The sequence below is a fragment of the Lathyrus oleraceus genome, chromosome 4, assembly GCF_024323335.1.
Source record: "Lathyrus oleraceus cultivar Zhongwan6 chromosome 4, CAAS_Psat_ZW6_1.0, whole genome shotgun sequence".
In the NCBI taxonomy this organism is placed as follows: Eukaryota; Viridiplantae; Streptophyta; class Magnoliopsida; order Fabales; family Fabaceae; genus Lathyrus; species Lathyrus oleraceus.
In genome coordinates this window covers 344,170,856-344,194,332 of record NC_066582.1, presented here as the reverse complement: position 1 = coordinate 344,194,332, position 23,477 = coordinate 344,170,856, and positions in this window count along the sequence as shown.

Here is a 23,477-nt window from a genome sequence, read left to right as displayed (position 1 = left end):
AGTGTACCAGTACTGAGAAGAAGTGTTTCAAGTGTGGAAAAGGTGGTCACTTGGCTGCAGAGTGCCGGTTGAAGACTGTGACTTGTTTCAACTGTGGAGAGGTGGGTCATATCAGTCCACAGTGTCCTAAGCCGAAGAGAGAGAACCAGTCGGGGGGCAAGGTCTTTGCTTTATCGGGTTCTGAGACTTCTGCAGATGATCGTTTGATCCGAGGTACGTGTTATATTAATGGCTTTCCTCTTGTAGCTATTATTGACACAGGTGCGACTCATTCCTTTATATCTTTGGATTGTGCTGTGAAACTTAAATTAGAGATATCTGAGATGCATGGGAGTATGGTGATTGATACTCCTGCGAAGGGTTTAGTGAATACTACTTCAGTTTGTTTAAATTGTCCTTTGAGTATTTTTGGTAGAGACTTTGGGATGGACCTCGTGTGTCTTCCACTAGTGAAGATTGATGTTATCCTGGGTATGAACTGGTTGGTGTTTAACCGAGTTTATATCAACTGTTTTGATAAGACGGTGATCTTTCCTGAGATTGAGGAAGGAAAGAGTTTGTTTCTATCAGCAAGGCAGGTGAATGAGGCAGTAGCAGATGGGGCAGAGTTGTTTATGCTGTTAGCGACTTTGGAGGCTAAAGATAAACTGGTGATTTGCGATCTAGCCGTGGTGTGTGATTTTCCTGATGTGTTTCCTGAAGAAGTGAATGAATTACCGCCAGAGCGTGAAGTTGAGTTCTCGATTGATTTGGTACCTGGTACTAGGCCGATATCGATGGCTCCGTACCGTATGTCTGCTGTTGAGTTAACTGAATTGAAGAGTCAACTGGAAGATCTGTTGGATAAGAAATTTATTCGTCCGAGTGTGTCACCGTGGGGCGCACCAGTGTTATTGGTTAAGAAGAAAGAAGGTACTATGAGATTGTGTGTGGACTACAAGCAACTGAATAAAGTGACGATCAAGAATCGATATCCTTTGCCGAGGATTGATGATTTGATGGATCAGTTGGTTGGTGCGAGTGTGTTCAGCAAAATAGATTTGAGATCGGGTTATCATCAGATACGTGTGAAAACTGAGGATATTCAGAAGACTGCTTTCAGAACAAGGTATGGACATTATGAGTATTCTGTAATGCCTTTTGGTGTGACTAATGCGCCTGGGGTATTTATGGAGTATATGAATAGGATTTTCCATCCGTACCTAGACAAGTTTGTTGTGGTGTTTATTGACGATATTTTGGTGTATTCGAAATCTGAAGAAGAGCATGCTGAACATTTGAGAGTGGTTTTAGGAGTTCTACGAGAAAAGAAGTTATTTTCTAAACTGTCCAAGTGTGAATTTTGGTTAGAAGAGGTTAGTTTTCTTGGTCATGTGGTTTCAAGAGGTGGTATTGCTATTGATCCTTCTAAGATAGAAGCGGTATCTAAGTGGGAAACTCCGAAGTCAGTTTCTGAGATAAAGAGTTTTCTTGGACTTGCAGGTTATTATAGGAAATTCATTGAGGGATTTTCTAAGTTGGCATTACCGTTGACGATGTTGACTAGAAAGGGGCAAGCGTTTGTTTGGGACTCAAAATGTGAAGAAGGTTTCCAAGAGTTAAAGGGAAGGTTAACTACTGCTCCTATTCTGATATTACCAAGTCCGTCGGAACCATTTGAGGTTTACTGTGATGCTTCATTGTTGGGTTTGGGTGGTGTTTTGATGCAGAATAAGCAGGTTGTAGCTTATGCTTCGAGACAACTGAAGGTTCATGAGAGGAACTATCCGACACACGATTTAGAGTTGGCAGCTGTGGTATTTGTTCTGAAGTTATGGAGGCATTACTTGTACGGGTCAAGATTTGAGGTTTTCAGTGACCATAAAAGTTTAAAGTATTTGTTTGATCAGAAAGAGCTGAATATGAGACAGAGGAGATGGTTAGAGTTTCTGAAGGATTATGACTTTGGTTTGAATTACCATCCGGGTAAAGCAAATGTAGTGGCTGATGCATTGAGTCGGAAATCATTGCATATGTCTATGTTAATGGTTAAGGAATTGGATTTAATTGAGCAGTTTAGAGACTTGAGTTTGGTGTGTGAGAGTACTCACAATAGTGTTAAATTGGGAATGTTGAAGTTAACGAGTGGTATTCTGGATGAGATTAGAGAGGGTCAGAAATCCGATGTGCTTTTGGTTGATAAGTTGACTCTAGTGAATCAAGGTCAAGGTGGTGAATTCAGAGTTGATGAGAATGGTGTTTTGAAATTTGGTAGTCGGGTGTGTATTCCGGATATTACCGAACTTAAGAAGAGTATTCTTGAGGAAGGACATCGTAGTGGTTTGAGTATTCATCCTGGGGCTACGAAGATGTATCATGATTTGAAAAAGTTATTTTGGTGGCCAGGAATGAAAAGAGAAATTGCGAGTTTTGTTTATTCTTGTTTGACTTGTCAGAAGTCAAAGATTGAGCATCAGAAGTCGTCTGGGCTAATGCAACCGTTGGCTATCCCAGAGTGGAAGTGGGATAGTATCAGTATGGATTTTGTTTCTGGTTTACCGAGGACAATTAAGAATTTTGAAGCTATTTGGGTGATTGTTGACAGATTGACAAAATCGGCTCATTTCATTCCGATCAGAATGGATTATCCGTTAGAGAGATTAGCTGAGTTGTATATCGAGAAAATTGTAAGTTTGCATGGTATTCCGTCGAGTATTGTTTCGGACAGAGATCCTAGATTTACATCGAAGTTCTGGGAAGGTTTGCAAAGGGCTTTGGGAACTAAGCTGAGATTGAGTTCTGCATATCATCCGCAGACTGATGGTCAGACTGAGAGGACGATTCAGTCACTGGAGGATCTTTTGAGGGCTTGTGTTTTGGAAAAGGGAGGTGCTTAGGATTGTTATTTACCTTTGATTGAGTTTACCTACAACAATAGTTTTCATTCGAGCATTGGTATGGCACCGTTTGAAGCTTTGTATGGTAGGAGATGTCAGACACCTTTATGTTGGTATGAGTCCGGTGAGAGTGCTGTGGTTGGACCGGAGATTGTTCAACAAACTACGGAAAAGATTAAGATGATTCAGGAGAAGATGAGGATTACTCAGAGTCGTCAGAAGAGTTATCACGACAAGAGGAGGAAGTCACTTGAGTTTCAAGAGGGAGATCATGTGTTTCTTCGTGTTACTCCGATAACTGGGGTTGGTCGAGCTTTGAAGTCGAAGAAGTTGACACCTCGATTTATTGGTCCTTATCAGATTTTGGAGAGGATAGGGGAGGTAGCCTATCGTATCGCTTTACCGCCGTCACTTGCGAATTTGCATGAGGTTTTTCATGTGTCTCAGTTGAGGAGGTACATTCCTGATCCGTCACATGTGGTCCAAGTAGATGATGTACAGGTGAGAGATAACCTGACTGTTGAAACATCACCTATGAGGATCAAGGATCGAGAGTTGAAGCAGTTGTGGGGTAAAGAGATTGCTTTGGTAAAGGTAGCTTGGGGAGGACCAGCAGGTGGCAATGTAACTTGGGAACTTGAGAGTCAGATGAAGGAGTCTTATCCAGAGTTATTTGCTGGAGGTATGTTTTCGAGGACGAAAACTCTTTTAGTGGGGGAGAGTTGTAACACCCCGATAAAATATGATAATTATTTAATTTAAGTTAATAGTATATTATTAATTTAATTAAATAATTGGATTATTATTATTGGATTATTATTATTATTATTATTGGAATAATAGAGTTGGAAATAAAAAGGTCCCATTTGGTAAAAGGGGGTTTTCACGTGAAAACAGAGAAACGACTCTAAAGTGGAAAAGGGCAAAGAGCAAGAGAACGAGGGTTGAAGAAAGGAAAAAGCTGGAAGCAAAAGGTTGCCGGATTAACTCAGGTAAGGGGGGTTTATCGTCGTTTAATGGGTATTATGGGTTAACATGTAATGGGTAGTGATAAGCCATTGATTTGTCCCTAATTGGAATGATGAATGCTGTAAATTGGGAACTGATGGATGAACGAGATATGGGTTATAATGGGAGAAGATTCGTAAGAATTAGATGGAATAATGTTAGAATTTGTGAAATTGAATAGGGTATGATTCGTGTTAGATAATATGAATGAATTCTGTGTAAAAATTGGACTGTGGGAGGTTGGATTTGGGAAACCTCGTAGCAGAGAAAACCCATAGCAGATCTGGAAATTCTGGTTCTGGTCATACGCGTATGGCACTAGGCAATACGCGTATGAGATGGCCTGGAGGGGGGAAAAAAACTGGCGCTGATACGCGCCATACGCGTGTATTACGCGTATCCTGTGTTGGTACGCGTATGGGGTGAGGCCATACGCGTATGGATGAGGAAGATGATGATTTTAACGTAGTTTTGTCTCTGTTGGTACGCGTATGAGGAAGTGGTACGCGTATCATACGCGTATGGGACAGGCCAATACGCGTATGGGTTTGGCTAGAAAATGGGCCATACGCGTATGGGCATGAGGTATACGCGTATGGGCAGAATTGTGATTTTTCTGAGCTGTTGTTGTGCAGTTTTGGTCGTTTCAGCTGAGTAATGTAATTTAGCTGATGTATGCTATAATAGGGACTATTTCCCGTTGTTTTGAGTAGTGTAGGTATTAGTAGAGTGTGCTAATACTGTGATTGATTATTTGACATGATGTGATTCTGGGATAAATATGCTGATGATGTATGATTGTATGCATAATGCTGTGAATGTATCTGTTATGTATGCAATTGTGAATGGACTGTTTATGGCTTAGAGTGTGAGCATATGTCCATCTTGGATTGTTGTTGTTGTTGCATGCTAGGTGATTTAGCGTGCATAGTATGACCTTTATGGTGGTAGCTAATTCCCATGGTGAGGAATTAGTGAGTGAGTCACTAGGTCTCAAATAAGTGGGACTAGTGAGCTTGGTAGCCGTATCTAGATTTGATCGGTGAGGTTGAACTAATATGAAAGGATGTATTCCAATATTATACGTGTTATTTTGTGTTGGTGTTGAGTATGATTATGATTATGAGTTGATGTTGCCGTTGCTGAATGTGTGATCTGATTAGGGTGATGATATGTGTTAAATTACTTAGCATTACATGATATTTTATAATGCTTATTATATCGATTGAGGAACTCACCCTTACAACTATGTTTCAGGTAACGAGCAGTGATTGAGTAGAAGCTAGTGCTTGGAGTCTAGTGTAGTTCCTTAGTGGGTCATGCTCTGGTAGATGTAACATCGGGACGGGATGTTTTACCTTGTTTCATTTGTTGGTTGTTGAACAGTTTTACATGTAATGTGTTACATGGTTTGCATACTGTTAGATCTTCTATCCGCTGCGAATTGTGCAATGTCTTAATTTGATTTATAAATGAGCATGACAAGCTATTTTGATGAATGGTGTGAAGTGTCAAGTGTGACACCCTTAATTGCATATTTACTCTGATTTATATTTTGTTGTTTTAAATTAAAAGTTTGGGGTATTTTAAAAAGGGTGTTACACTTTTCACTCCAACGCACCTGGCCATACTACAGATAATTGCAAGGCTCTCCAGCTAAAGGTACAAGATTTGAGAGATGCCCAGGCTATCAATTTTTCTCCGGTGCCTAATGTTATCCAAAACCCGATGCCAGCCCAGGACGGGCAGAGGATTAATGTTGTTGATAGTGGGGAAACTTTGAATTTGGTTTCTGATGTGACTAAAGTGAAGACTCCGCTATCGGTGGTTAAAAACCGACTCTTGAAAGGACAGATTTTCCCGGGCTGTGGGGAAAAGTGTAGAAATTGTCAAGCTGCCAAGAACGGATGTGACAGTTTGAGAAGGGGTATTCAACAACTGATAGATGAAGGTTGTCTTCAGTTCGATCAGACCCGTCCAGTGAAGAATGATGTGTCGACAGTGATGATTTACTTCACTCCTGAAGAGATATATGTTCCCAAGAGACCCGCTTTGACAACAATATATTTCCCAGAAAGTACATAATCAGCAACGGTGAACATCGGAAGTCCAACACCAGTTAAAATTTACTCTGACAACCCTCAACCGGTTTTGTTTAGTCCAATCACCATCACGGTGCCAGGACCTGTTCCTTATGAGAGAGACAGTGTTATCCCGTGGCACTAGGGGGCTGATATCTACTGCCAGAGGCGGAAAGTTAACGAAGAAGGCATTGACATTGGTAGCTCCGCTGTAGACAATGTTGGAGGGGTTGGTGGCTTCACTCGCAGTGGACGCCTATTTGCACCATCAACATTGCGCACGAATACTGAAGCTGAGGCAACTACCAAGGCTAAAGGAAAACAGGTAGCCACCAAAGAGGTTACTATTGAGGAAGATCCTCCTAAGACCGCATTCGAGAAGGAAGTGGATGAGTTTATGAGGATTATCAAGAAAAGTGACTACAAAGTAGTCGACCAGCTAAATCAGACACCCTCAAAGATCTCCATTCTCTCATTATTGATGTGTTCTGAGGCGCACAGAGCAGCCTTGTTGAAAGTACTGAATATGGCCTATGTTCCACCAGAGATAACTGTTAACCAGCTAGAGTCGGTAGTTTCAAATGTAAACGCTAGACATGGGTTAGGTCTCACCGATTATGACCTGACATCCGAGGGCAGGAATCACAACAAAGCCTTGCATATCACAATGGAATGCAAAGGGGTGGTGCTTTCCCATGTTTTGGTTGATACAGGCTCTTCTCTGAATGTTCTTCCAAAGAAAGCCTTAATGAAGTTGGATTGCGATGGCATCATCCTGAAGCCGAGTAATTTTGTTGTGAGGGCTTTTGATGGCTCTAAGAGATCCGTCTTTGGCGAAGTTGAGTTACCAGTTAAGATTGGACCGCAGGTGTGCAAGAGCACCTTTTATGTGATGGATATCCAGCCTGCCTATAGCTGTCTGCTAGGTAGGCCCTGGATTCATGTTGTCGGTGTTGTTACTTCTACTCTCCACCAGAAGCTCAAATATGAACTAGAAGGTCAGGTCGTCACTGTCTGTGGTGAAGAGGATATTTTTGTTAGCCACCTATCTACATTTAAGTATATGGAGATGGATGGCGAGATGCATGAGATTCTGTGTCAGGGCTTTGAAGCCATAAACATCAGTGAGGTCGTGCCCGAAGCTGTCTTCTCACCCAAGTCTGAGAAGGTCGGGACTTCTATCTCTTCATACAAGCAAGCTGTTGAAGTGGTTAAAGTTCGTAACGCCCAAGGCTGGGGCAAACTTGTGGAGCCAGTCATCAAAGAAGACAAGTTTGGATTGGGGTATACTCCGGGGACTCAGAAGAATGAAGTCGGTACTTTCTCCAGTGGGGGTTTGGTTTCTCCCCACATCGTCAATGCTGCAGATGAAGACAAGGCTGACAGCGATTGTGACTTAGATAGCTGGATTCGCCCGTGTGTCCCGGGAGAAAAGCTCAACAATTGGTCGTCTGAAGAAGTCGTCCGGGTTACTCTACTGAAAGAGTAATTTTTATTGTTTTCCTTTTATTACATGTATAATAAAGTCTTACACTTTGCCCAAGGTGTAATGACTCATCTGTAGGGCCATCCATTTAGTCGCATTTCGCAATTATTTTCATCATCAATAAAGGACAGCTTTTGCAAACAATTTTGTGTTCTCTTTCTTTCAATTATTTTTACTTCAACAATAAAAATGGCAATGTTTCTTTTTCGTTTTTCTTTCCAAAAAAAAAATCTCGTTCTAAGGTAAAGCATGATCCTCCATCAAGCAGAGATGATCACCCAGATCTCACTGCTATGGCCAAGTATGACTTCGACAATTCTATCTATCAAGCCGAAGAAGGGGTTGAGGAAGATTGTGAATTGCCTGAAGAGTTAGCCAGGTTGTTGAAACAGGAGGACCGAGCTATTACACCTTATCAGGAGGTGACTGAGACCGTCAACATTGGTACCGAGGACGACAAGAAAGAGATCAAGATCGGGGCCAGTCTACAGGCCAAGGTGAAAGAACAGTTGATCAGTTTGCTTCACAAGTACGTCGACATCCTTGCTTGGTCCTGTCAAGATATGCTAGGTTTGGATACAGACATCGTTGTGCACAGGTTACCGTTGAATGAAGATATGTCGCCGGTAAAGCAGAAGTTAAGCCGAACTCATCCTGGAAAGGTCAATGGGTTGTGTGCTCGGTCAGCATGATGAGTCAGGTCGAAAAGAGCATGCAATATACTACCTTAGCAAAAGGTTTACCGACTGTGAACAAAGATATTCACTGCTCGAGAAAACTTGCTGCGCTTTGGCATGGGCTGCTCGCCGACTAAGACAGTATATGTTGACTCACACGACGCTATTGATATCAAAAATGGATCCAGTCAAGTATATTTTTGAAAAGCCAGCGCTTACCGGAAGGGTTGCTAGGTGGCGAATGATACTGACAGAGTATGACATCCAATACACTTCACAAAAAGCCATCAAAGGAAGTGTCTTGTCAGACTATCTTGCAGAGCAACCGATTGATGATTACCAGCCTATGAGGTTCGACTTTCCTGATGAGGACATCATGTTTCTCAAATCGAAAGATTGCGAGGAACCACTCCCGGAGGAGGGGCCTGACCCTGAATCCAAATGGATTATGATGTTTGATGGGGAGGTCAACGTCAATGGTCACGGAGTTGGTGCAATGTTGATCACGCCGGAGGGAGTTCATATGCCATTTTGTGCCAGAATAACTTTTCCCTGCACCAACAATGAAGCCGAATACGAAGCTTGTATCCTAGGACTTGAGGAAGCCATCAACCTACGGATTAAAACCCTGGATGTTAAGCTGGACGAAGCAGAATGGGTTTGTTCCCGATACAATAAGCTAAGAGACTGGCAGCTATATGCCATGGCCAACTATATTAGAGACGAATGAAGAGGGCATTTGATCAGAAAAGTGCGCCCTCGGGAGTATCAAGTCGGTGAATTGGTACTCGAAAGAATTCTTCCTCCCAACACAGATCATAGGGGCAAATGGACACCGAACTGTGAGGGTCCATACGTGGTTAAAAGAGTTTTCTCTGGCAGAGCTTTGATGTTAACAACCATGGATGGCGAAGACTTCCCATCCCCTGTCAACTGAGACACAGTTAAAAAAATACTTCGCATAATTGACTCGCTGGACAAAAGAAAAAGAGTCCAGGCAAAAAAGGGCATCCCGGCGAACCAAGAAAAAAAAAGAGAGGTTCGGGCAAAAATTAGGCATATAAAAATAAAAATGTACACCCGGTGAGTCGAAAACCCGAAAGGGCGGCTCAGGTAAAAAAGGGTATCTCGGTGGATTGAAAACCCAAAAGGGCGATCCAGGCAAAAGTTAGGGAATAAGCGAATGACTGCGATCTAAGTTCATCCGTGTTATATCACCGTTTCATTCAATCCGACAATCTTCGAAGGTTAAAGATCGACTAATCATCCACTTCAGAAAGCAAGATGAGCAAGCGTCTTGAGATCATACGAGCCATAGCAGAGTTGAAACTCAGTGGGACCCCGTATCCACATTGCCATTAGGATAGTTTTCTTTTGTTCAATTTATAGTGATCTCCTCTTTTCAGGGATCAGCTTCCTGATGTACTCGCCTATTCCTGGCACAAATTTTTTCAACCAATAAAAGTCGTTAAAAAGCCTCTTTATTTTTCATTTATCAGTTTGTTTGCAAAAGATGTCTGAATCCTTGATGAAACATATTGCATCTGAACATGATGGTGGCTTTTGCAGATGATTTGCACAGTAAAACATTTAAAATTGCTTTGAATGTTCTTAACCCCGGAGGGTGAATTCAAACCGAGTAATTCCCCCGAGACATACGTGTGTGATTGCAGGTCTCAGGAACCGGATGCCAAGTCATGAATCCTCATCCCCAAGCGGTTGACAAAGTCTCTCCTCAACAGGGCATGTCCCCCAGTAGAGTTGCACCTTGTATCCCCAGCAACAGCGGAGTAGTTGCATACCCAATAGACGAGAGGGTGGTGTTCCCAGTGTTCATCTTATTCCGTAACAGATTATTTTTAACGGATTTGTTTTGATCCCCAACCTGAGGACAATTAACAAGTTCATATCCCCAGCAAAGGTCGAATCCTACGACATTTCCCCAGGAAGTGCTTTCCCCACAGACTCTCCTTACAGAGCCTCGTCAAGCAAAGTTTCCATAGTTGATACTCCCCCAGCAAGGTCAACTTTTCAACAAAAAAAAGAAGCCTATTTATTTTCGGTGGCTCCCCGGTCCCGGCAGACTGATCATTCCCCACAGAGCATTCAAGGATTGATACAACGATTTGTTCCCTACCGGAGTTTGCTTCCCCAAGCAGATTTCTTTTTACACCATGCATAACATTTGCATTTGCATATCATATCAAGCATACGCATAAGCTGATAAACAGGTTCTTCAAAGCAGACTGAAGAATTACTTTACAACCAAAGTCATGAGATCCAGCCAGAGGATCAAGTGTGTGCGATCCAGCATGAGGGTCATTTCGAAGATTAAGCCTGAGAATCGTTTTCCAATGAGCCAACCTAAGGTTCAATTTGAAGACTCAGCCAGAGAGTCGCCTACAAGCGTTATTTCCCCAGCAAGCCAGCTAGAGGAGTAGACTGACAGCTCAACAAAAAGTCAACCTACAAGAGGATCCAGCCCGCGGATCGCAATTTAGAAAAACAAAAGTCTAAATTGAAGAGTCGTTACAACATGTTCTAGCCTGAAGAATATGTACGAAGCCCAAAAAGTGGAATATTCTCGAAGCTGCATAACTAACATGAAGATTGGGTGTAGATTTCGAAAGAGGGTCGACCAACGCATGCCTCAGATGCGAGATCCTAATGATGGGAATTTATCATCAAAACAATCCAGATCTAGCCAGAAGATCGAAGTAGATCTAGCCAGAAGATCGAAGTCAGGTCTAGCCCGAAGATCGAAGATAGATTCAGCCAGAGAATCAAAGAGTATAGATCCAGCCAGAGAATCGAAACAAGAAGATCTAGCCAGAAGATCGAAGAAGATCTAGCCAGAAGATCGAAGAAGATCTAGCCAGAACATCGAAGTCAGGTCTAGCCCGAAGACCGAGAATAGATTCAGCCAGAGAATCAGAGAAATCAGATTCAGCTAGAGAATCAAAGAAAATATATTCAGCCAGAGAATCAAAGAGAATAGATTCAGCTAGAGAATCGAAGCAAAGTAGATCTAGCTAGAAGATCGAAGCAGATCTAGCCAGAAGATTGAAGTCATGTCTAGCCAGAAGATCGAAATCAGGTCTAGCCCGAAGACCGAGAATAGATTCATCCAGAGAATCAAACAAAGAAGATCTAGCCCGAAGATCGAAATAGATCCAGCCAGAGAATCAAAACAAGAAGATCTAGCCAGAAGATCAAGTTGTATCCAGCCCGAGGATCAAAATCGTATCCAGCCCGAGGATCAAAATTAATATCCAACCAGAGGAAAATTTAGTATAGATTCAGCCAGAGGATCGAAACTCCAGTTTAAGTCAGAAGACTGATTCAGATTCAGCCAGAGGATCGGAAGAGAAATAAACAGCGCGGTGTATTTCAGCATTTTTGTGGTGTTCTAAGAGTGCAAATTTTCGGTCTGTCTTTGGTATTCAATCACAACTCACCCTGTCTGTCTGATAAGCTGTTCGCTTTCATCCTGCTCGGGTTAGCTGATGATTGAATAGGGGCAGCTGTAACACCCTAAAATTTGCCCTCCTCATTCATGCATTCATTTTTTAGGTCATTTAGCATTTCATATTGCATTTCATCATGTCGATCAGGATCAAATCCAAGAAGCTCGAACATCATCCAAGACAATTTGTGGGTTCTATCCAGGTGTGTTAGACGGTGTGGCTAGTGATCGAGAGGGGGGGGGGGTGAATAGATCACCTCTTTAAAATAAACGGTTTTAAAAATCTTATCAGAGTTATTGAAACTTAGCGGAAAATTACAGTCCCGAATCGACTTCAGTCTATTCTGAACCGCTACTAGAAAACCGGACACGCGAATTTATTGCTGGATTTGAATTAAACTATCGAGATTATTAACACCAGAATCTTATCAAATTAAATGCACTTATCACAAGATCCTAATTCCAATGAATAAAACTCAGTGGACAGTTTTGTCAAACAATTGGTGTGTATGTGATCAATGATGAACAATGGTGGACTTTAGTTAAAGAAGTTTTCTTGCCACTATTGTATCGCGAAAAATACAGCCACAACACACTAACTGAAATTACAAAACTATTTGAAAACGTAAAGAGAGATAAGGAAAGAATACGATACGCAGAGATTTGGTAAGGAAGTTCCCCACTGTCGTCCTCGCGTGTGGGTACGTCTCCCTCTCAATTTCAAATGAAATTGAGAACTGTAATTATCAATAATGCCGAATTCGTTGATACAAGGTTACAATAAAAAGACAGAATTCTAAATCCCAAGAACTTCTTCTTGTATCAAACCTCCACTTGATCTGAGCTCGATCAAGAATTTCCTGCAAGAAATTGCAAACAATTCACCGGTTTCACGACCTGTTTGCGAAATCACCCAATTTTCAAACCCTACGCTACGGCTGAATCTGTTCTGCAAACGTGACTAACAAACCCGCAAGAACACTCCAGTTCTTGAAGGACAAACCGTTTGGTTTTTCCTTGAAACCCCCTTCAACCTTCAACTCAGCTAGATCCTCGATCGTTCCACTAAACACCTCAGCTAGATCCTTGATCGTACCACTGAACGTTATCTCGTTGATCCTTTAATCCAAAGAACAAGAATGATTATGTGTTGATGTTCTTGAAGAAAAGAGATTGAGAAGATGAAGAAGACGAATTCTCTTTCAGGTTTCTATCTGCTTAAACAATTGCTGCTACACACTCCTTGACTTGTGTTACAACGGTTTTTCACCTTTGAATTCGTACCTTGCACTGCTGTCAAAAATACTTCTTATATATGAAAGACAGAAGCTGTTAGTAGACACAACAGAATTATGAATTGATACAAAAGGTTATGCATCGATACATACTGTAACTTTGATTAATTTTTAGAGAATTAATGTAAGCATGTATCGATGCAAAGCTCGTATGTATCGATACATGGAGCATTTTAACTAAGCATGTATCGAAGCAAAGCTCGTATGTATCGATACATAGAGCATTTTAACTAAGCATGTATCGATTCAAGACTCGTATGGATCGATACATACTGAAGCAAAAACATTTTGTGATTTACAACAAATTTATGGATCAATGCATATGAACATGTGTCGATACATACTGACACAAAACAGTTTTTATGAGTTCTTTGAAGAAATGTATCAATGTGGATCTTTATGTATAGACATGAAACAGTAGTATAGGCTAAAAACACAATTGAAACATGTAAAATAATGCACAACCAACAATTGGACAATGATCACACAATTTTCTATCATTCAAAACTTATTCAAAGTAAAGAATTTGCTCACAAACTCCCCCTTTTTGATGATGGCAAATTTTTAGCACGATGTGTGTTACTCCCCCTGAGTTTGTGCATATCTGTCAACATCTGAATTTCTCCCCCTTTGTCAACATCAAAAAGAAGAAGAAACAGTTTTATCGAGGCAACATGTTGTAGCAGGACATAGAAAAAATGATAAAGAAGCTAACCATCACAAAGAAGGAAGCTTAAAAAGTAAAGAATCACTCACAAAGAATGACAAATGTGGGCAATAACATCAGAAGTAAACAGAAAGTAATAAGCATTTAAGTAGTAGGAAGTGTTTGAAAATTACATAAGCCAAGACATATATTGTACAACTAATCCAAAAAAAACTTAAGCAATATGCAATGAAATGCAGTGAGATGAAATGATGATGGTTTAATGTGGATTATAGCCACCACAGGACTCTTCGTCATCTCTATCAGGATCTCTGAAGCTTGGCGGAGGCGGAGGACGAGACATTGCATCTGGATTGTGGCCCATGAAGGTGTAGTGCCTGAACCGGTCCTGAACTTCAACACTTTTGAATCTGTCTATAATACCAGGATTGGCACGGCAGTCGTCCATAAAACCAGACATTTCATTGTAGAAGACTCGGTGCCACTTAACCAAGTCTGTGTGCCAAGAGTGTTGGTTATGGAACATCCGTGTATGATCGTCATGCCACTCACGATGCTCCTTATGCCACTCACTTTGTTGTACATGCCAGGACCGTGCCTCTTCATGACGTTCTTGGTTGGCAAGCTCCATCTGTTGAAGCATTTGAGTTAGGTGCGCAGTGGATGTTGAAGATGAAGTACCGCCGGAGAACGGAGGAACCGTTGGTTCATGTACGTAGTTGGTTAGAGACCACCTTTGTGGCACCCAATCACCCCAACCAGCATTGTCATCAGCTGCAGGCACATCTGCTTCATTCACATCATGCATTTCTTCATCAGGTTGGTCTTCAACTACATGAATCCTTTCAGAAGGCACATCAAAGTTATAGATCCTTGTTTTGGATTTCCTTTCAAAGAAATAGAAACATTGACGATCCTTGTCCCACCAACATCCCATATGAGATAAAGTGGAAGAGTCAAACTCTTGAGCAGCAGATGGTGATATGAGAGGAACTAGAGGGATTGCAACATTCCAGAACTTAAGAATTTTCATGATTTGAGACGCATAACCAAGAGCAACATTCTTGGCATTGTTACGCACGAAAAAGAGGCGCTTCACAAAGTAATTTGCCCAATTCAATGGAACCTTATTTTGAAGAATATACAGGAGATGAATGCTTGTCGTGTCTAACCTAGAATGTCCACTGTTTGCTGGACGCAGAATGTGCGAGATAATCCAATGGAGTATACGAGGAATTTTCTTTATCATACCAGATGTAACATGTTCATCCTCACCCAGCGGTCTGTCCAATTTCAAGATAGATGGAGTAAACTCCTTCAGGTTAAATTCAGTGTCAAACTTCAAGTCATGCCAGGTCTTGAAATTATGCGACGGAAGCGGAATTTGAAACACTGTTTCCCAATCACCAGCTTCAAAAGTATAGGTTCTGACCCCAATAGAACACTTAAACATATATCCTTTGCCAGATTGTAAGCCAGCATAAAATGCACGGATAAAATCCTCATGGTAATCATCCTTTGTAGACAAAAATGACCCAAGTTTTTGTGCATGAAGGAGTTCAACCACATCATTGAGATGCAGATGAATATCATCATGTTTATCGAAGACATGGGGTTTCATAACTAACCTTGTCTTGAAAGAATCCTCAAACTCAGTAGCAATTGCAGGATGAAGCAAATCTAAGGCATTTGGAGGAATTTCTGGTAACTGCTGGGAAGTGCCAACCGGTTCCTTTCCTTTTCCTTTTCCCTTTTCTCTAGCTGGAATGGTTCTTGGAGGCATGGTGATGAAATATTGAAGAGAAGTGAGATGAATTTAGGGTTTTGGAAAGAATGATGATGAAGGAAATTAGGGTTAGCCGCAGGTTTTGGGAGGTATGGGAACTGCTAATGCTAAGTTTGTGAAAAGATGTGATAAGAATTGCTGATGTGTCGATCCATGAGTGAAAAAAAATGCATTTAATCCAAATAGCAATCAGTATGTGTCGATGCATATGGGCATGGATCGATCCATGTCACGCATTTTTGTTTTTAAAGAGTCTATGTATCGATACAAACGACGGATGGATCGATACATACTGAACCAGTTTTGACAAAAGTGAAATGAGGAAGACATGAATCGATACATGCATCTTTGCATCGATACATACTGATGTCAAACCAAATTTTAATTAATTTTTATGCAGTATGGTTATGCATTATGAAGTATTTCATGGTAATGATGCCCAAGTATAATTCACAGATCAGATATTAATGTTCAAACAATATATGCAAAGAAATTCACATAAACAAAAATAAGAAATTTTGTTCTAACATACACAATCACATAGTTCTAAGAGAGATATAGAAAGGAGTGATATTACCTCTGTTGATGTAACCTTGTGAGGTATAAATGAAATCTAAAACAAATCTCATCAACCAAGGTGAGGCATAATATAAATAAGAACAAACATGCTTAAGACAACAATGGAGAGAGATCTAGGATCCCTAATTCGCGAAGAATGTTGAAGAACGGTTCCGTTGCCAAAGGTTTAGTGAAAATATCAGCAAGCTGATTTTTAGAATCAACATGCTCAAATACACCGTCTTCTTTTTCAACATGATCGCGAAGAAAGTGATGTCTAATCTCTATGTGTTTAGTGCATGAGTGTAGAACAGGATTTTTAGTAAGGTTTATGGCACTAGTGTTGTCACATTTTATTGGAATCTGTTTGAGTTTAATGTTAGAGTCTTGTAGTTGTTGCTTTAGCCACAAAATCTGAGCGCAACAACTACCAACTGCAACATACTCAGCCTCTGCAGTTGACAAAGCCACAGATACCTGCTTTTTGCTATGACAACTTACCAAGGAGTTTGAAAATAAGTGACATGTACCACTCGTGCTTTTCCTATCTGATTTGCATCCAGCAAAATCAGAATCGGAGTAACCTACTAAGCTACAATCACTTCCTTTGGAATACCAAAGCCCATATTTAGATGTTCCATGAAGGTATCTAAATATACGCTTAACAGCTTTCAGGTGTGATTCCTTAGGATTTAATTGATATCGTGCACACATACAAACACTAAACATGATGTCAGGTCTAGAAGCAGAAAGATACAGAAGAGACCCAATCATACCTCTAAACTTTTTGACATCTACACTCTTACCATGCTCATCTTTATCTAGATTTCCGTTGGTAGGCATAGGGGTGTCAATTGATTTTGAGTCGTTCATTCCAAAGCGCTTGAGTAGTTCTTTGCAGTACTTTGTTTGACATACTGCTGTACCCTCATCAAGTTGCTTTATCTGAAGACCTAGGAAGTAATTCAGCTCCCCCATAAGACTCATCTCAAATTCACCCTGCATAACCTTAGAAAATTCTTCGACCAAGTGTATGTTAGTTGAACCAAAAATTATATCGTCTACATAAACTTGAACTAAAAGAATGTGCTTTCCCTTGTGTTTAATAAAGAGAGTATTATCCACTTTACCTCTTGAATATCCATGATCAATTACAAATTTGCTAAGCCTTTCATACCAAACCCGAGGGGCTTGTTTAAGACCATACAAAGCTCGTTTTAATTTGTAAACATAATCTGGATTTTCAGCATTCTCAAAACCAGGAGGTTGTGAAACATATACCTCTTCATTTATGACACCATTTAAAAACGCACTCTTTACGTCCATTTGGTAAAGCTTAAAATCATTAGAACACGCATAGGCAAGCAAGAGACGTATAACTTCAAGGCGAGCAACTGGAGCATAAGTTTCCTCATAGTCTATGCCCTCCTCTTGGTTATACCCTTGTGCTACTAAACGTGCCTTGTTCCTAGTTATCACTCCGTTTTCATCAAGCTTATTTCTAAAAACCCATTTAGTACCTATGATATGATGATCTCGCGGACGAGGGACAAGTTCCCAAACGTCATTTCTTTTAAATTGATTAAGCTCTTCTTGCATGGCCATTAGCCAACATTCATCAATCAAGGCCTCTTTGGAATTTTTAGGTTCTACTTGTGAAACAAACGCGAAGTGAGAACAAAAATTACTTATCTTAGAACGAGTCATTACTCCCTTTGAAATATCTCCCAAGATGTTGTCAATAGGATGATCTTTTGAAGATTTCCAAGCTGGTGGAAGGTCATTCACTTCAGCTGTCCTTTCTTCCTCATCTTCTTCATGACTAGTATCTTCCTCCTTCTCATGGGCAGCTGTTATGGACTGATCAGTTTTCGTAACAGCTTCCTTGAGTATGTCTTCTGTAGATACACCTGCGTCATCAAAAGAAATACCTTTTCCGACACTTTTCGGATAAGACTCATCAAAAGAAACATGGACAGATTCTTCAACAGTAAGTAAACGCTTATTATATACTCTATATGCTTTACTTGATTGTGAGTATCCAAGAAAGATACCTTCATCCGCTTTTGCATCAAACTTCCCAATATTTTCCTTACCGTTATTCAAAACAAAACACTTACAACCGAATACGTGAAGATGTGACAAGTTTGGCTTTCTTCCTTTTAAAAGCTCATAAGGAGTTTTATTTAAAATAGGACGGATTAAGATCCTGTTTAAAACATAACAAGTTGTGCTAACTGCATCAGCCCAAAAATATTTTGGTAATCCACCCTCATTTAGCATTGTTCTTGCCAACTCCTCTAAAACACGATTTTTACGCTCCACAACGCCATTTTGTTGTGGAGTTCGAGGAGCTGAAAAGTTATGCTCAATGCCATACTTGTCACAGTACTTATCAAAGTGATAGTTTTGAAATTCACCACCATGATCGCTACGAATTGTAACTATTTTGGAATTCATTTTGTTTTGGGTTAGATTTGCAAAATTCTTAAAAGCAGAAAAAGTTTCATCTTTGCTATGAAGGAATATAGTCCAAGTAAATCTAGAATAGTCATCAACGATTACAAAACCATAATAATTTCCACCTAAGCTCTTTGTCCTAGAAGGTCCAAAGAGATCCATATGGAGAAGCTCAAGGGGTCGTGAAGTTGAAATTACACTTTTAGATTTAAAAGAGACCCTCGTTTGCTTTCCCATTTGGCACGCGTGACATAGGTGGTCTTTTGAAAATTTTATTTTTGGAAGACCGACTACTAGATCCTTAGATACAACCTTATTAAGCAAATCGAAATTAACATGCGCTAAACGTCTATGCCAAAGCCAAGAATCATCATTCAAGGTAACTAGACATTTAGTACTTGTTAAAGATACATCAAAAAGGTCAAGCATATAGATATTGTTTACTCTTACACCCTTAAACACAACATTCTGTTCAACATGTTCAATTATGCAGCATGTTTTTGTGAAAGAAACTTTATAACCCTTGTCACACAATTGACTTATGCTTAACAAATTGTGTTTAAGTCCCTCTACTAAATGGACATCAGAAATGGTAGTGGTAGAGGGATTACCTACACTACCTTTGCCAAGTATAGCTCCTTTGTTATTGTCTCCATAAGTAACATATCCCTTCTACTTTGCTTTGAAGTCTATAAAAAGCGATATGTCACCGGTCATGTGCCTTGAGCAACCGCTGTCAAGAAACCATCTCCTATCCACGGAAGCAAGGCACTCATCCTACAATATCAAAAGAGAGAAGTTGGTACCCAATTTTCATTGGGTCCAAGTGGGTAAGTGCTACCATGGTTGCCTTTTGGCTTCCATTGATAAATACCTTTAGGAACAAGAAATCTCCTAAACTTGCATTTCTCAATGGTATGGCCAGCATGACAACAATAATGACATAAACCATGATGATGTGTTTGTTTATTCTTGTTCATTAAATCCGTTGGAATAAAAGAGTATTTTGCATATGGTGGATTTAATGACTTCTTAAACAACATAGAGTCAACGGCATAAGTAACCTTAGGTTGTAAAGCTTTTTCCAATTTGACGTTGAGAGTGTTTACCTCTTTTTGCCAAATATGACAAGCTTCACAATACCTAACTTTACTACATCCATCAATGTCAATATTTTTTGAATTTTCTGCAATACTAGCTTTTAACCATTCTAAATCTTTTTCAGCTTTGTATACTTTACCTTCCAGAAATGAAAAAATTTGTTTATCGGAAGATAATCTTTTAAAAGCATCTACAACTTCGTTATGCAGATTTTCAAAAGCTATTTTCAGTTCAGAAAAAGTCATAGAAGAGAAATTATTATAGTAGGCTTGTTTTACCTTTCTATCATTGATTTTCTTCTTGTGGTAGGACAGATTTTTGGTGTGCACCATAAGGCACAGATTTGCGGTTTCATCACTATCACTTGAACTTTGTGTGCTTGATGAATCACTATCACTTTCCCATGCAATGTAAGCTCTTCTTTGTTTGATGTACCCTTTTGTTGGAGCTTTTCCTTGATCCTTATACTTCATAGGACAGTCTGTTTTATAATGTCCAAATTTACCACAATTAAAGCAAGATCCTCTTCCTCTACTCTTCTTATTCTCTTCCTGTTTTGAATCTGTAGATTGTCTTCGAAACTTCATGAGGTTTTTGTCGGAATGCTTGACTCTGTTCTTTCGAATGAATCTATTATATCTCCTTACAGAAAGTCCCATTTCCTCATCATCCGAATCTTTGTCACTACTAGAATCATTGTCACTTTGCTCTTTTCGTGAGGACTTAGAGCTAGAGGCCATAAGAGCTATTGGCTTCTTCTCTCCCTCTTTGTCTCTCTTCTTCTCCTCTTCCTTCTTACTTTTGTTCTCAAACTTTTCAAGACTTTCTAATGCTTACTGATGTTCTTCCAGCTTTCCAAACAGAGTTGTAATCGTAAGTGTCGTTAGATCGTTGGCTTCCTTAATAGCTGTTACTTTAGGTTGCCATTCCCTGTTTAGACACCTCATAATTTTATTAGTAGCTATTTCATTGGAAACAGGTTTTCCAAGTGCATTCAACCTATTAGTGAGATGAGTGAATCTCTTTTGCATGTCGGAGATAGATTCTACTTTTTTCATGCGAAAGAGCTCAAACTCTTGAATGAGTGTGTTAATACGGGACTGTTTTACTTCAGTAGTACCCTCACGGGAAACTTCTAAAGCATCCCACATTTCTTTAGTTGTCGTGCAATGGGATACCCGATAATACTCATCAACACCAAGTGCTGAAATTAGCATATTTCGAGCTCTCCAATCACACGACCACTTTTTCTCATCTTTCTCATTCCAATCAGCTTCTGGTTTAGGAACTATTGCGCCAGCCGCATTTGTCATAGTAATTTGAAAAGGACCATTTTCAATGGCAGCCCATACTAGCCTATCAACAGAATTTATATGAACTCACATGCAGTCTTTCCAGTAGCCGTAATTTTCACCGTTGAAAATCGACGCTCTATTATACGCCCCCTTTGGTTCAGAATCCATATCGTTACAGGCAGCCACAGAGCACCAGCGAACCGGCGCTCTGATACCACTTATTAGACGGTGTGGCTAGTGATCGAGAGGGGGGTGAATAGATCACCTCTTTAAAATAAACGGTTTTAAAAATCTTATCAGAGTTATTGAAACTTAGCGGAAAATTACAGTCCCGAATCGACTTCCGTCTATTGTGAACCGCTACTAGAAAACCGGACACGAGAATTTATTGCTGGATTTGAATTAGAACTATCAAGATTATTAACACCAGAATCTTATCAAATTGAATGCACTTATAACTAGATCCTAATTCCAATGAATAAAACTCAGCAGACAGTTTTGTCAAACAATTGGTGTGTATGTGATCAATGATGAACAATGGTGGACTTTAGTTAAAGAAGTTTTCTTGCCACTATTGTATCGCGAAAAATACATCCACAACACACTAACTGAAATTACAAAACTGTTTGAAAACGTAAAGAGAGATACGGAAAGAATACGATACGCAGATATTTGGTAAGGAAGTTCCCCACTGTCGTCCTCGCGTGTGGGTACGTCTCCCTCTCAATTTCAAATGAAATTGAGAACTGTAATTATCAATAATGCCGAATTCGTTGATACAAGGTTACAATACAAAGACAGAATTCTAAATCCCAAGAACTTCTTCTTGTATCAAACCTCCACTTGATCTGAGCTCGATCAAGAATTTCCTGCAAGAAATTGCAAATAATTCACCGGTTCCACGACCTGTTTGCGAAATCACCCAATTTCCAAACCCTACGCTATTGTTGAATCTGTTCTGCAAACGTGACTAACAAACCCGCAAGAACACTCCAGTTCTTGAAGGACAAACCGTTTGGTTTTTCCTCAAAACCCCCTTCAACCTTCAACTCAGCTAGATCCTCGATCGTTCCACTGAACACCTCAGCTAGATCCTTGATCGTACCACTGAACGTTATCTCGTTGATCCTTTAATCCAAAGAACAAGAATGATTATGTGTTGATGTTCTTGAAGAAAAGAGATTGAGAAGATGAAGAAGATGAAGTCTCTTTCAGGTTTCTATCTGCTCAAACAATTGCTGCTACACACTCCTTGACTTGTGTTACAACTGTTTTTCACCTCTGAATTCGTACCTTGCACTGCTGTCAAAAATACTTCTTATATATGAAAGACAGAAGCTGTTAGTAGACACAACAGAATTATGAATTGATACAAAAGGTTATGCATCGATACATACTGTAACTTTGATTAATTTTTAGAGAATTAATGTAAGCATGTATCGATACATGGAGCATTTTAACTAAGCATGTATCGATGCAAAGCTCGTATGTATCGATACATAGAGCATTTTAACTAAGCATGTATCGATTCAAGACTCGTATGGATCGATACATACTGAAGCAAAAACGTTTTGTGATTTACAACAAATTTATAGATCGATGCATATGAACATGTGTCGATACATACTGACACAAAACAGTTTTTATGAGTTCTTTGAAGAAATGTATCAATGTGGATCTTTATGTATAGACACGAAACAGTAGTATAGGCTAAAAACACAATTGAAACATGTAAAATAATGCACAACCAACAATTGGACAATGATCACACAATTTGCTATCATTCAAAACTTATTCAAAGTAAAGAATTTGCTCACAAGGTGATCAGTCAACACAAGGAAAAGTCTCGAGTTACTTCCAGCAGGTTTAAATAGGGTCTATTCATCATTCAAAACGCTAATCTTGAAGGAGCAAAAATTTGTCCCCGAGTTGTCATGCTCGTTAGGCGAGAAGCGTGGTTCGCTTAGCGAAGGGAACTGTCATGCTCGCTAGGCGAGCAAATCCTTCGCTAGGCGAAGCTCACGCATTTTCAGAAAATAACAGAAGGTCATGTGCTTGGGTTGCCCTCATTTGATCCCATGAAGTCATGAAAATCAAGTTATAAATTCAGAGTTTCATTGAGCCAAACCCTATTCTATGCTATTCCTATTATCCGAGAGAGAAAGAACAGAACTGACAGAATTCAGAGCAGCCTCCGGAGAGCTACGAACTAATCTGCGGCAACCTCCAGACAGCTCTGAAAAGTTCACTCTGACTCGCACACTTTTTCACCCATCTCACGCAAACCCTAACATTGCTTTGCAAACCCAGCCGTGCCATTCGATTTTAATCGATCTCTCCAATCAGGTTTGCCTTATTCCTATCACTTATGTTTCTAATTTGAATGCTCTGAATGTATGAGGTATTACCGGGATGTTTTGCATGTGGGTTCAGATTTGCATGAATGTGTGATCAATACCTTGAATGTTTAATCGTTTCGTTTCTCATGGATATCATAGGGTTTGGGTTACCGAGATCGGACTGTTATCATTGAAGAACCCAAAACCCGCAGGCGTTCGCTAGCCGCTTCGCTAGGCGAGCCTGCAGCGAAGCCTCGCTAAGCCTTCGCTAGGCGAGGCAGTAGCGAGCGTGGCAGCAGTTGCCTTTTTTGCTGTTTGCTCTAACCTGTTTTGTGTTTGTTATGGCATTGTTTTCTCTTGATTCTATCCTGTTACTCTAACC